Genomic DNA, 15,719 nt, shown 5'->3' on the forward strand with positions numbered 1-15,719 from the left:
TCTTTGGTTGATTTGTAGACTATTTCGACTAGCAAATTGTTAAGAATTTGGTAACGGTTCATTACCCATGCTAAGTCCCCATACACGCGTCAATAACCAGGATTAGTCATTCAACACATGTCAGCACAAGATTGTCTCTATCGTCACTACGTAGTAGACCGTTAAGCTTGGGGTAGTGGTCTGCTACCGTCCATTTTCCAATATTTTCACTTTTGACCATGAAATTGAACTTTGACATGCTAACACTTAGGTCCCTCAAATTTTAAATTTGATATTTTTGACACAAATTTTTTAGATTGTTACTTAAATAAATCATAATTGATTTTCAAGTCACTCATATTTGAAGATAAAAAGGCATCCTTGTTCCTCGAAGTTGCATAATTTACCTAACTAAAAAACACAAAATATAATTGTGGGTATGAATTGTCATTTTCTTGAGTCCTCTCTTGTTATTGTTTGATAGTTGTAACCTTGTATTTTGAGTTATTTTACTTTGACAATTAAAGCATATGAGCGAGGTTGATCTAGAAAGCCATTATTTTTCAATATTGTCTTTTTATAAGATATTAACATACATATAATAGACTATTTAATTATTAATCATTACTTAAAAATAATATTTTTGAGTCTACCATATAAATTATAAGTGAAGACAGACCCCATGAAACACATACAAAAATAAAATCATTCTTCATAGTGTCGTATATTGAATTTTGAGTCTTTTAATAGCTACTTTTGTTTATTATTATTATTATTATTATTATTATTATTATTATTATTATTATTATTATTATTATTATTATAAAAACTAGTTCCGTTATAATAAATTTCTTGAAACATATTTATACGCCTGAATTTAATTTCAGCTTCTCCTAGAAAAGTGTAAGTGTTGCTAGACGAGCCATTTTGGTAATTTATTTAATTTAGTTTGTTTAAAGGGGTATCCAGAAATTAAGTTATTTCACAGGTTTAATCATATAAACTTAACTTTATCTACTTTCCAAAATTTATTGGTTGAGCCGGTAAAGTCTATTCTGTTACTTTATGTGTTCAAGAAATTAAAGTCACGTAATTCAAGCATTTTGTATTTCGGAAAAGCTCAAAGCGTATATTGTCTGACGCTATTATTGCATATGTTATATGCAAATCAGCAAATTATAACCGGTTAAACAATTAAAGTAAAGGCTTTTCTCTTTCTGCATAAAGACCAGGATTCAAAACCTGATATGAAAGTAGATTTTCTGTTAAATTAGTTTAGGAGTATAAGTAGATGAATGTGCGTATAGTTATTCAAAAAAATAAATAAATACAAAGGGAAAAGCTATCTATAAATAATAACATAATTTAAATTAAATAATGTAATTAACTTAAGAATTATTTCATCACAAAAAGGTTTAGGGACTAATTTTCAATAATTAGGAGTACTTTAAGTTAAATCAATATCCCTAATTTAAAAATATTGATTAGGGTTGCTATCAAAATCAGTCTCCTAGCTATCTTATAACTCGCCAACCATGAATTGATTTATGAACTAAAAGTCTAAAACCTTTAAGAGCGTTGTCTTTGCCTTCACATATGCTAAGGTGGAACAAGAATTGAGTAAAAGCATTTTTGGGATTGAGTTTAATAATAATTTATTAGCTTTTTCAGAAATCTATATTTGGGATTGAGTTTAAAAAATTTATTTGGTTTTTTTAAAACCCATTTTAAAAAGCTATGATATGTGTCTTTTATAAAACATTTTTTTAAACCTTATTAAAAGGCTAAAAATGAAAAAAAAAAGACTTTTGGATTGCCAAATATTTTTTTAACTTATTTGCTTTAAAAAAAACCAGTAAGTTAATAATTTATTTTCAAACTTATTCTAAGCATGACCTAAGTATCATTTAAAGTCTTGTATGTGTAGGATTACGGGTCATGGACAAGTTACGGGAGTCCTACGTAAAAACACGCATGACCTTTCAACTTTATGCATTCTAAATATTGTTTAAAGTTTTGTAAATGCGGTGAACTTAAACCTGATTCTAACTTTAAGCTGCATTAATAGTTGTATTTTTATGGTCAGGTTATTTTACAAAGGGGAGGGGTAAAAATGAGAATGATTTGTAGCCATAAAAAAAATTTCTAAAAATTAATAAAAAAATTATAACTCAAATTTAATAAAAAAGTGTAAAAAGTAAAAAACATAAAAATGTTTTCATCGTCTTCCTTGTTCTAAAAAAAATTCTTCTGCCTTTTTATTTATTAAATTTGTTTTATGTTCATTGATTGTGTCTTTTTTTTTCTTCTTGATATTGTGTTATATTTTGTTCGGTATTATGTTATATTTTGTGATCTATTGTGTCTTTTTTATTTATCATTGTACTTTGTATTTATTTTCGTAATTGATTGTGTCTTTTTTTCTTGATATATGTTATATTATTCAATATTGTGTTAAATTTTGTTCGGCATTGTGTTATATTTTGTGATTTATTTTGTCTTTGTTTTTTATTTATCATTGTGTTTTTAGTTTATTTTCGTCATTGTGTCTTTTTCTCGGTATTGTGTCTTTTCATCCTTTTTTTTTTTGGAACGGGAACGAACGAGAAAATTTTAGTTTTTTTAATTTTTTTTATTTATATTTTGAGTAATGATTTTTTTATTATTTTTTAGGAGTTTTTGTAACCAAAATCATTCTTACACTACTCATTTTATCTCTCTTTATATTTTAACTTTTTTCATATTTTTATTATATCTGATTAGATGACTGTATTTAATTTGATGAGTTATTTTGGAAATTATAACTCGTTGGATTAGTTAAATTGTTAATATTGTACAATTTTTTAAAATTAATCTTATTAAGACAAATTTCAAGAAACAGCTAGCTGCCTAGCTCTTTTCATCAAGTTCCACGTTAACCTTGTACTTTGAATTCATTGACTTGTTGATGTTTTGTTTTGTCACACTTTTCTCCATTTTATTCTATAAACGAACTAAATACGTATATAAGTTTGCCGTAACCTTCACATTAATTTCTCATTTCAATACTTCAAATAAATATAATTGACCGAAACAACAAATATAGTTGGAAGATAAGTGTACAACATAAGGGTCACACCCAAGTTTTAGGAACTATTAATAATTGCTACAAATATTCAACCAACTAGTCGTATTGGCTTTTTAAATATGCCATCATACATATTCTATCACTTATTCAAACCTAGTAGGTATGTGAAAAATCATGTTTTAAAAGAATTAGAAACTACTTGGACGTATAAACAATGTCATCTAACTTGTGTGTTTCGGTCATGTTTCACGTGAAATATGCATGTATTTTACACAGGCGTGTAGTTTAAGAATATGATCGTCTCAAATTGTGTGTTCTTTTATATCTGACAGGTCCAATGAGACTGATAAAGCAACGGATCACATGAGTTTTTTGTTAGTATTATCAAGAAAGATTTGGGTGACCCAACTGGTAATTCGAGTCACTTGAGAAAGATTAATTGGAATAATTGGGATCCTGAAAATTAATTATTTTCTATAAATGAAATGGGAGAATAGCCACTAAAGACACGTCATTTTCAAGAGAGGTGGGATTGACAAACGATCTATGTTAATTGAGGTGGAAAGTATAGATTTGGCTCAAAATTCCGATTTCTTCTTCTTTTTGTTATTGAAGAAATACTAAAGCAATCATAGGACATCAGCGCTACACCAGCAGATGATACATGCCTCCGTACACTAGTTGTCACGTCCAATCAGAAACCTCTAACATGCTCAGCCATGTAAATAGAAGGTCTATTGAAAGGGACAGCTGGACCAATCTTTCTCGACCTATTCGGCTATAAATACCCATGCAAGATCAACGATAAAGGGATCTGCACCCTACTCTTGTAAGCGATTACTACATTCATCGATACTGATTTCACGCCGGAGGGTGGTTACGAAAAGACCCCACCCCCCATATTCCTCTTCTCATAACGAGCTCATGGTGTTCTATTTTGCAGGTTCAGCCAATATCCATTCCTACCGACCCAGATCCTCACCCACTCGGTTGAGATGCTGAACTAATTCTATTAAGGTTAGTTTAGTGTTTCTTCAGCTATGTTATTCAAACGGTGGAGCATGGGGAGGCTCGAGGCATTTTTACAAATCATAAGAACGTGATTGATGCTATCTTCAAAGTGACAGTGTGAATTTCAACGACAAAGTGAATTAAACTCAAAAGATTATGGAGAACATTATGGAGAGTTCTTTTATCTCTGGATGAAATATATGTACAAGTTCTATAGTTTAGATTGGACAAGTTGAAGAAGTTTAATATATGATTATGTAAGGTTGTGAAATATAGGTCCACGTTCTGTAGTTTAGACTAGACAAGTTGGAGATTCCCTAATGCCCAAGTATGTCTTTCTAAGACAAGATTATATCAAAATTTCCTGGCATCAAATAAATAGGTAGGTAATGAGGCAATCCATCAAAAACCATATCGCAAGATATCTCAAGATTTCAATATTATGATCATTCAGAAAGCAATAACTACCCTTTTAATGATTTATAATGCTATACTTTTATTATAGTTAAATTCAAAAAATAATAATAATAATAAAATAAAAGAAAAGAAATATATAATATGAAAAATGGCATGTGTTTAGTTTTTTTAAATTGCAATATTAATTGTTCTTTGTAGATTGTAATATCTAGAGGTGTTTATGAAACTTAAGAGAGCAAACTTTTTTTTTTAAACATCAAAGACATGAGAGACCCCTTAAAAGTAACTTTCGGTAAATTTTCGTCTTCAAAGAGACTCGGACTCCTGCCAACCACATAAAGGAAATCCTTCGGGAAAATCTTTCTAAACACCCGTACCAAAGTGGAGATGCCAAAAGATAGCAAACTAAACAACATAATTATTTTTTTTAAAGTTCATCGTTAACTAAATTTGATTCATTAATTAAACTATAAATTCGTGTCTCATAGTTGATCACAGGACATGTTCATACCTAGATAGTTATAATTTATTAGAAATGATTTTATGGGGTCTGCTTTAACTCTTATTTCTCATGGGACACCGATAAAAGTAACAAGATTTGATAAATAAATAATATTATTATAACATGGAAAACGTCATGATCAGAAGAGTAGGTCGCCCATTGTCCAATTTCAATGAAATCAATAAATTAAAGTGCCAAAAAGAATCAAGCGGTTTTGTCAAATATAATTTGTCAACGTATTTATGGCATTATTGTCACGAAAGCAAGAGGCCAAAAGAATGGTATCAAAATGTACAGCTAAGGGATAAGAAAAAAAACAAAAAAAAACACCCATCTCCAAATGGTGATCGATCCCCAAACAGTCACCCGCAAACGACTATCAATGTGCGTCCTCAGTTTCTAGTTATTGCATTTATTTAAGAGTAAAGAGCACTAAACAACCAAACATATAGAATACAATTTTGAATTGATAAAATATATTATAAAATATGGTAAATGATCCAATACAATAATCATACATTACGTACGTGACTACTAACACCCTTCGACGTCAGAGAACACGCGAGCCCTGAACTTCATCACTGTCGTCTCCTCACCTAGGGTTGAAATTCATCATCGTCGTTCAAGCTTTGAACTAATTAATCAGGCAATCGATCTGTTTCCATATCCAATTTCTGTTTATGTGATGTTCACTTCGTGCCTCAATCACCAGAATGGTAAACAACATGTTAACCTTTAAAACTGATCCATGAAATCACATCACATGATCTCGAAATCATCAATCTATATCCAATTAATTATCAATTCATCCAAACAAATGCAGATGGATCTTCAATCGAATCAATTTTTGACTTGAGAATAATTTGTTTTAACCTTGAAAGTATTAGAGTTTAACCTTGAACGTTTTAGGGTTTAACCTTGAACATTTTAGGTTTTAACCTTAAAAGTATTAGGTTTTTGGAATTTGATTTGAGAGTCTTAGTATTTCAACCCTGAGCGTGATTCGCGTACCTAATGTACGTCAAGCAGTCATTGTACGCTAACTCACCCCTATAAAATATAATACTTGTATGTAAAATTTCTTACTTTACTTTTACTTTGTTCAGATAGCATCTTGCTTTAGTGTAGTTTTTACGGTATCTAAAGGTGGAGACGTCGTTACCAACACTACACAACCTTGCCACCTCATTGTCACCTCAACCATGTCGATTCTCAAGTCCATCTAGCTTCCACTCCCACACCCTAATCTAAGTATCAACATGGGTAAAAGAATGCTCTCTGTAAAAATAGAAATGAATGAGTGATACATGTAGCAACTAATACATCTAATGAGGTGGAATCTGATATAAATATAATTAACATACAAATAACTAGAGTAATGACAGTTTGAACTATAATAATTATGTTATAAAAAATAAAATAGGATAATAATAATTATTCTAGTTTAAAAATTATAGTGTTAATAACAATTACTCTAGTGCTAACACTAGGATATAGCCCATGTAATACACGGGTGGTTAAAAAATACAACAAAAAAGTTAAATTTAATAATATACGTAATAACATACCTTATGGATTCATAATATATAAATAATGATAATAAAACTTTATAATTCATAAATATTTAAAAGCCTTATTTAATACAACATTTAAAGTTACATTTGTAAATTTATTAATAATTAAATGGTAATAATATTAGTTGGCATCCTAGTTGGCTACTCTAGTTAAATAGCACATGGAAGAATGGTCTTATTTTAATAGTATAGGTATATAAGTACTCTAGTTATTTATATATTTCTCACGATAAAAGGTTATTTGTATTTTATCCAAACCCTGCATCTAATAATCTAATATATATAGTCAAGAAAATAATTTGTATGGTATATTTTGATCTAAGGAACGCAATATTAAATTCAAAGCTACTGATATCTATCACATCCATAGCAAACGAAAAGTTTGAGAGTGGCCTGCATCTCTCTAGTCTATGTATTGATCGGCCATATTTCGAATATAGAGGATTGAAGTTCCCAACAATCAGGGGTTTTTTCTTCAGATAGATCCATCGAACTGCGATAGCGGCTAGTCTATCTATTCATATCGAAACTATCCTAGCTCCTATTTCTAAACCCAGAACTCAAATATTTGATTCTTGGCTGAGTGATATACAATGTGCAAATCTAGGATTTATAACAAATCAACAATTTCAAAAGGTTAAGATTAGATATTCAATGATGTTTAGGAACCTTAATTTTGAAAGGATGAAAGAGGTGAACCAAAAGTGGGCAACAATAAAACATTCACAGCACAAGAATTGGTAAATAGAATCTGTACCCAACTCGTGATCTCAATAACAAATATAAGCCTACATGACTACATCCTAACATCCATCCCAAACAATCACAATCCTAATATTATGTTACTTTCTAGCATATATATATATATATATATATATATATATATATATATATATATAGATTAAGGTGACAACTGACAAGGACTCGGGTAAGTGGACGGCCTCAAAAGACTTACTGGATCTTATATAAGGCTTGGCCCAACAAAATGATTTCAAATAAACTATATTTCAATTTAAACTACGTTTTTCTACATCAAATCAAAACATAATGTTTGATCTATGATAAGAAAAGATTTCACAATGCATCTATTGTAAAACAAAGTAACTAAGGTGTCGCATAGCCCGCTTATCATATCCATCTCGAAATCAACCTGCATAATCAGCAGGCAACGGCCTATTGTATACGGTTTCAATAGGGGCTTGTAAGAAAATGACCAAAGCGGTTTCCTTGTAATCTTCAACATCTTGGGCTGCCTTTGAAAGCTCGGGAGGTACGGGAACATTAAACTCCGTGATGCTATCGATACAATCTCTTAACGTAATATCTCCCGTCCGCAAATAATATTCCATCATAGCTTTATTGTCCTCATCAACGGCATCGATCAAATTATTAATATAACCCGCAATATCTGTCACCTTTTCTTTACACGTTTTAAAGATACTTTCCGAAGATGGAGGTTTGAGCTTTGCGACCGCAGGGGTGAGCACGGGTACAAGTCGTTTTGTATACCTTCGATTAAGAGCAAGAGTTCCTTTAAATGCATTTTTCAACGCATCATTATAATTTGTTGCACCACGAACCATTGTGTTACATAATGGCTGTAATCTTGCGAATTGGCAAAACTGGCTATTTGGAGGTGTGGCGTTGCTCGTGTTGATCATCATTATTATCGCAACCACAATCGTTGTTGCTACCGTGCAAATGTACCTACCCATCGGGTCAAGGTCTAGTTAATTAACGAATTGAATGGATGTATCGAAAGGAAGAAATTGAAGATAGTTTTCATTTTTTCTTCCCCATTCAATCAATTCCGAGATAATGTGACTTGTGATCCAAGTAAATAAATTAGATAATAAAGTATTATCCACTTATTTCATAACTTTCTCTATTTTCCATCAATACCACTCGTTCAATTGGTTAATTAGTGGTTTTAAAACATTTACTAGCTTCCAGCATTTGATTTTGTAAGGCTCTAAAAAATGAAGAAATATATAAAATTTAGAGATAATCCATTAACTAAACAAAATTTATTCTACATATTATAAGCATGCAATGCTTATCTGCATGCGTTCATTTTACTCTAATTTTGATCTACATGTATAGAGTTTTCACTGGCATGTTAAATATTTCAATCGGACATTCGAACCAAATTGAATTCATATTTAAATTATTAAATTTTAATAATCCGATTTGATTAACTCGAATTCTATTTGTTAAAAACACACCTAATTTTGACTAGATTTGTATCCCTAAGCTCACAAATTCGGTAGTCTTGAGTATTTTCCTTAACTTAATTATTTACAAGTTCAATCTTAGAGGGTTTTTCTTACCTACGTATCGAGCCTACAATGAAAGCAAATATATACACCATTATTCGTGGTCTAATGATCAAGGTCACCGGAAATTCCTATCGGTCACTTGTATAAGCATTTTCCTCAAATTATTTGCAAATAATTCTTTAGAAAATAAGCATATCTTAGAGAAGTTATATTCACTATGTTTCATGACCCCATTTTGTTGGAGTGTGTAGGTACATGAGATCCAAAATGTAATGCCGAAATAAGATAGAAACTAGGTATTGTTTGCTTTGGGTCATTTCAGGAGCACTATCACAGTGAAGATATTTGTTGGTGGAAGGAAAATAAGTATTCAAATAAATTTTTAAAGTGACGAAACGAACCTGGTTCTTGAGAAAGATATGATTAAGAATATAGATAGTTGAAGCGACCAAAATCACTTATACAAGTGATATAGTAGTTATATAACCTGAACGAGACGTAGTATGGGAAGACCCCCAAAGTTCATAGAATCATAGTGTATAAAGAAACAGTAGTACAAGTTAAAGTTAAGGAAAAGGGTAATCGACTATAGATTGAGATTACCGCAAGCATTACAGTTTCTATTGAAAGGTTTAGTTAAAGAATTACCACCACGAAAAGAAATATGAGAAAAGACATCATCAGCCAGATGCCCAAGACGAGAGTGCCAAAATGAAAGTCTCTAGTAAGATTAATGAGAGAGTAGAGGTGGTTGAAGAGTATAATCTTGACGTAGCATATGAGCGAGGGTTAATATGAGCAACTGAGAAGTATAAAGGGTTAATCGAATAAAGTGGTTGAAGATAAAGATTAGAGTTTAGATTAAGGGTATGTTTTGTTGGAGGTAATGGAATGGAGGTGAATGAAATGAGAGAAGAAATGGAATGAAATAGATTATTACCATCCCTTTGTCTACATTAGTTTGGCTACTTCAATGCTTAAATCGGTTTCTAAACCGAACCGGATTGACCAAATCGGTTTGGAATATGCAAAAACCAAATATGTTCGGTAATAAAACCGGTTCGGTTTGTAAAAATAAACTGTTTTGTACACCTCTAGGTGTAAGATCATTGTATTTGTGGTGAGTAAATGGTGGCAATCTATATGTGGATATTTAGAGTCGCCTAGAAAAGATATTGAGAAGAAAAACATTGAGAAAGAATAATAAATGAAAACTTGTAGTGATAGAAGAATCGATGAGAACAGTGGTAAATACCAGGATGGGGAAGAGATCATCTAACATGCTATGATACTATGATAAATTTAGGGTTTTCAATATATGATTGAATGTGATTCACCTTTTTAAATATAGAGTTGTGACCCAATTACAAGATAACGGGATACTGACAATAAACAAACTTAAGAGTAAGTGATAAATCAATCAAATAATATGAACTATCAAATAATAAACTTGGTTAATGAACATCTTTATATTGGGCTTATATATAGTCATGTAAAATTTTCTTTGCTTGCATTTGTGTTGTAAATTTATAAGTTTGTTATTATGTGCTTTGTTAAGCACTTTGACTTTACGTGAGTTAAAGCCGGACACTAAAAATAGATCAACGTTTGATCATAGGTATATGGTTAGCAGTTAGTAGTTGGTACAAAATTGCCGACACAAAGTTTGACCTAAAAAAGTAATGAAGTTGTTTTATGTTTACGTGGGTTTCTAGTCATCTAAGGTGGTTAAGACTTATTGGACTCGGGATACACGTGGTTCATTTTTCGGGTCTCGGTTGACGTCCGCACTCCGCACATATAAATGCCAAAAATTGACTTATCAGGCTTAATTGGATTTGGAGGATAATGCTTTGTTTCTCAATTCGTGACCAAAGCCCAATTGATTGCGATGCAAAGTCTCTTAAACACTTAAAGGACCTGGATTCGAGTCGCAGGAAGTAAAAAAATTTGGCTTAAAAAAAGTATTTGTTATGCAATTTAGTTAACATGCTTTATTAAAATCATTGTTGAGTGCAATACAATAAATCTTCTAAACAATTATATATTATACGTGTATCATACGGCAGCAATATGTTATATGGTTATCAAGGGGCAATAATTTATATGATACAGGTGTCATGCGGCAAAAAAACTAAAATAATTTGGTTTTGAAAGCCACTGTTTGCGATAATTAAAAGGCAAAAAAAATTAATATTATTAATAGCCACGTCCACACATCATATTTGAAAATTAAATTTTAAATAATTATGCATGGCGTGTGGCATTTAACAATCACAATAGAGTGGCTTCACTGATGCTCATCCACGTTCACCCATTTAGAAAAAAGGCAATCTTTTTGCTTCTTTTTCTTAACTACCGCATGGGTTTGACTAACTTGATTATTTTTTTTAAACATGATGCGTAAAATCAATTCTTTAAGGCATAATAAATTCTCAGAATTAATCAGAATACTTATTTTATGCAGTTGTTCGAATCTTGTATATGTTTGTAGATGAAGATGAAGTCGATCATGAAGATTCTGATAAGGAGTTTATTTTGTGATAAATTATATGGAGTTATTTTCTTCTGTGTGCATGATTGATTTTTTTTATGGCTACCCTAGCTACTGATGATGTTTACCCATGGAAGGATTTGGAGGAACAAAATAGATGTTCAATCCCATCAAATTACACACCTATAAGTATAGGAACCAACACACGTAATTCATATAAATGCCAAGTGATTATAGCCCGTAAGAAAATTTTCTAGCAGACAGTGATCTCGATTGTCTTGCCATCGTATTGGACATGATACTTATATCGAGTTGTAGGTCATATGGTTTGGGTGATACTACGTAAAATCATAGTCACATAGATTTATTCCTGTGGTTTTACTAATTTTCTTTCTTACTTTTGCGGTCTTCTTTTTGTTTCTAAGCATTCTTTATTTCTGTGGTTAACTGATTTTCTTTCTTACTTTTGTGGTCTTCTTTCTGTTTCTACCGATTTTCTTTTCCGTATTTGTCAACTATTACTAGTTTTTAGACTACCTCAATGCATGATTTTCCTTTGCAAATAATGAGTTTTCTTTCTTAGTTTTTCAAAAGTTACAACTTACAAGATGTTTCTGAAGCCAAAAAAAAAATATGATTAGGTCCCTAAAAGCATTAAAGCTCTTATACGATAAAGAGACTAAAATTTTGATAAAATAATTGAAAGTGGCCTATAACAATCTAGGCGAAAAAGAAGATATTGTTAAATATGTAATTAATGTTTTACCTTACTTAATCTTCATAAAATATTTAAAGTCACGTAGGTATATAATACGAATATAAAAGTTACTTCTAACAACTACATAAACCATCTAAATATACTGTTTTAATATATTTTTTTTGATGATTACTATTCTTAATAAATTGGATAACTAAGACAGTCCGGGATAGTTCTGGGTAAAAGTAAGATGACAATGCATGATTGTTTGAGGCTTAGTGTTTTTGGGTACCCTTTGGGGGAAGGGGCCTCATGGGTATTATGCATTGACCAATCTACTCTATCTTTAAGTACACACAAAATACAAAGTCACTAGCGGCATCGTAATAAAATAATTATTAATTCATTTAGTTATCCAATCTTTGCCATGAAATCAATTTTATGTGGCAAAACCTTTGTCATGGAATGAAGCCACGCACCCTATCCACATAAGGGTGGTGACGATATTACTATATGGTTTAAAAGCCATGCACCCTACCCATATAGGTATCTCATCCTCTCTTAGACCATCCATAGTGGCCAATTATGGGTGGCGTTATGGGTTCATAATGCCAGTGAACACCGCCTCTTTTATTATCTTCTAACCAATCATATTTTTTCCCTTTTAATTTATATTTTTATTTATGTTAAAAATATTTAAAAAGTAATAATTATGTAATGATTGCTAGATAGTTTTGACTGCATCATTTTTATGCAAAATATTAAAATACTGAGTGGACGTCACATGACGCAAAATGTACAGGGAAGCTTAGTTTTATCTATGCATGTTCTTAGAGTTTACATCCTCTACGCTTTTTTTTATTGAAGTCAAGTGTGTTATAAAAACTATTTTTATTGAAATTATAAAACATATAATTACACAACATAAAGAATGCTACAAATATGAATATAACAATGAGATATAACAATTATAATTTTATTAAAGCGTTTAATAAAACAACAATAAAATCCAAACCTCGTGACTTAAACTACCATTTCAATCTAGACATTCGTACATTCAGTCCAAACGTTCATAAATAATTTCCCAAAATCCAAAAAAATAAAATAACAAAGTCTCAAATTTTTAAAAAGTAATAGCGAACACAATTAATTGTCTTTATTACTCAATAAATGGTGATTATAACCATTTATTTTGAAACATTTTCCAACTTCAGAGTTAATGTTTATAATCAAATTGTTTATTATGTAGATAATTTATTTATAGAAATTGTATACTTGACGTCCTATGTGGATAACCTAGTTAAAGGATATATGGAAAAGATGTTTTGCTTTAACAGTATAGATAGATGGAAGTCTTCTCCGAAATTTGTTTATAATCAAAATTCTTTCAGTTATACATATACTAGGTTGCATCTCGTGTTACACACGGACGAAAAATATATAAAACTTCATATATATATATGTGTGTGTGTGTGTGTGTGTGCGAGCACGTGCGCGTATGTGTTACATACATTTTAACGAATTGTAGACGTCAGATAATCTAGCATTATTATTATTATAAGATATTGCATTGTTATTTTAATTAAAAGAACCCAACATACAAAGACAAATAGAGAAAAATAACAACTTAAAACATAATTCTAAGTCATTCCACATATTTCTAACTTATACCATGAAACAAAAAAGTAGGGATGGCAATTAAACCCGGACCCGACGGGAATACCCGAAACCCGACATAATTGGGACGGGTATTACCCGTCTCATTAGGGTTTGGGACGGATTTGGGATTAGTTTTGAAATTTTTCACGGGTCTGGGATGGGTTTGGGATTTATAAAATAACCGGTTACCCGGCCCGATTACCCGATAACGATGACCCATTTACCCGATATACCCGACATAATTTTTTATATATATTTGTTATACATATGTTTAATATAGTTATATTAAAAATAATATTTTTGATTTTTTTGCTAACTGGTGTGCCATTCAACTAACTGACTAAAAGATATAGTAACATTAAAAAATGTATATTATATTATATAATTAACTAAAAATTATTTGACAATTCAGTTTCCTTAGTATATTAATTAACTAAAGAGAGGAAAAGAAAATTAACTTCACCGATATGGAAACATTTCTCTAACGGGTACGCCCGAAACCCGCGGGTATGCCCGATACCCGATGGGTAATTACCCGATAAAAACCCAACGGATCTGGGACGGGTTTCTATAATCGGGTTTGGGTCTGGGAATGCCTAGACCTGTCCCAGACCCGACCCATTGCCATCCCTACAAAAAAGACATATTAGTTAAAACTTCATCATCTGCTGAAGTCATTTGTTGTAAAATATGAAACGTAAACATGTAGATGTTGTAACATAAGTTGTGTGTTATAAAAACTATTTTTATTGAAATTATAAAACATTTAAGTACACAATATAAAAAATACTAAAAATATAAATATAACAATGAGATATAATTATAATTTTTATTAAACCGCACGTTTAATAAAGCAGCAATATAGTCCAAACCTTGTGACTTAAACCACTATTTCAATCTAAACATCCAGTCGAAACGTTCATAAATAATTTTCCAAAATCAAAAAATAAATAAATAAATAACAAAGTCTCAAAATTTTAAAAAATAACAATGAAAACAATTAATTGTCTTTATTACTCAATAAATTATAATTATAACAATTTATTTTGAAACTTATTCAACTTATAAGATAATATTTAAAATTAATGTTCAAATTAACATGTGGAAATTATATAAATAAAAAATTGTTAAGTTGGAAGCCTATATGGTCATGCTAGTTGAATGTCATGTGGAAACCTTGTATTGCTTTAATAGAAGTATAGTAAGATTATTATATGGTATCACATTGTTAATTTTATTAAAAGAACTCAAGATACAAAAACAAATAGAGAAAAATAACAATTTAAAACATAATTCTAAGTGATGCCGCATATTTCTAACTTATAATGCTGCATATTTCTAACTTATACGATGAAACAAAAAAGCACATATTAGTTAAAACTTAATCATCTACAGAAGTCATATGTTGTAAACTATGAAACGTAAACATGTAGATGCTCTAACATAGTTGTGTGTTATAAAACTATTTTTATTAAAATTATGAAACATTTATTACAGAACATAAAAAATACTAAAAATATAAATATAACAATAAGATATTATTAAAATTTTTATTAAGCTGTACTTTTAATAAAACAGCAATATAATTCAAATCTCGTGTCTTAAACCACCATTTCAATCAAACATTCAGTCAAACGTTCATAAATAATTTCTCAAAATTCAAAAAGAGAAAAATAACAAAGTCTCAACATTAAAAAAATAACATTGAAAACAATTAATTGTCTTTATTACTCAACAAATGATGATTATAACAATTTATTTTGAAACTTTCTTCAACTTAGGAGTTAATATTTAAAATTAATGTTCAAATTAATATGTAAGAAATTATATAAATAGAAAATTGATGAGTTTGAGTCCTATGTGGACATGCTAATTGAATGTCATGTTTAAACCTTGTATTGCTTTAATAATATAGTGAGATGATACTGAGAATGAAATTTTTAATAAATGAAGCGTTCTCGGATATGTTTTTACATTTGCATTATTGTTATTATTATTTATTAAGTTCATTTTTTTAAAAAACAATCATTTTGTGATATC

The sequence above is a fragment of the Bidens hawaiensis genome, unplaced genomic scaffold (genome assembly GCF_021521415.1).
Source record: "Bidens hawaiensis isolate Kalapana, Puna unplaced genomic scaffold, B.hawaiensis_p1.1 tig00030492_1, whole genome shotgun sequence".
In the NCBI taxonomy this organism is placed as follows: Eukaryota; Viridiplantae; Streptophyta; class Magnoliopsida; order Asterales; family Asteraceae; genus Bidens; species Bidens hawaiensis.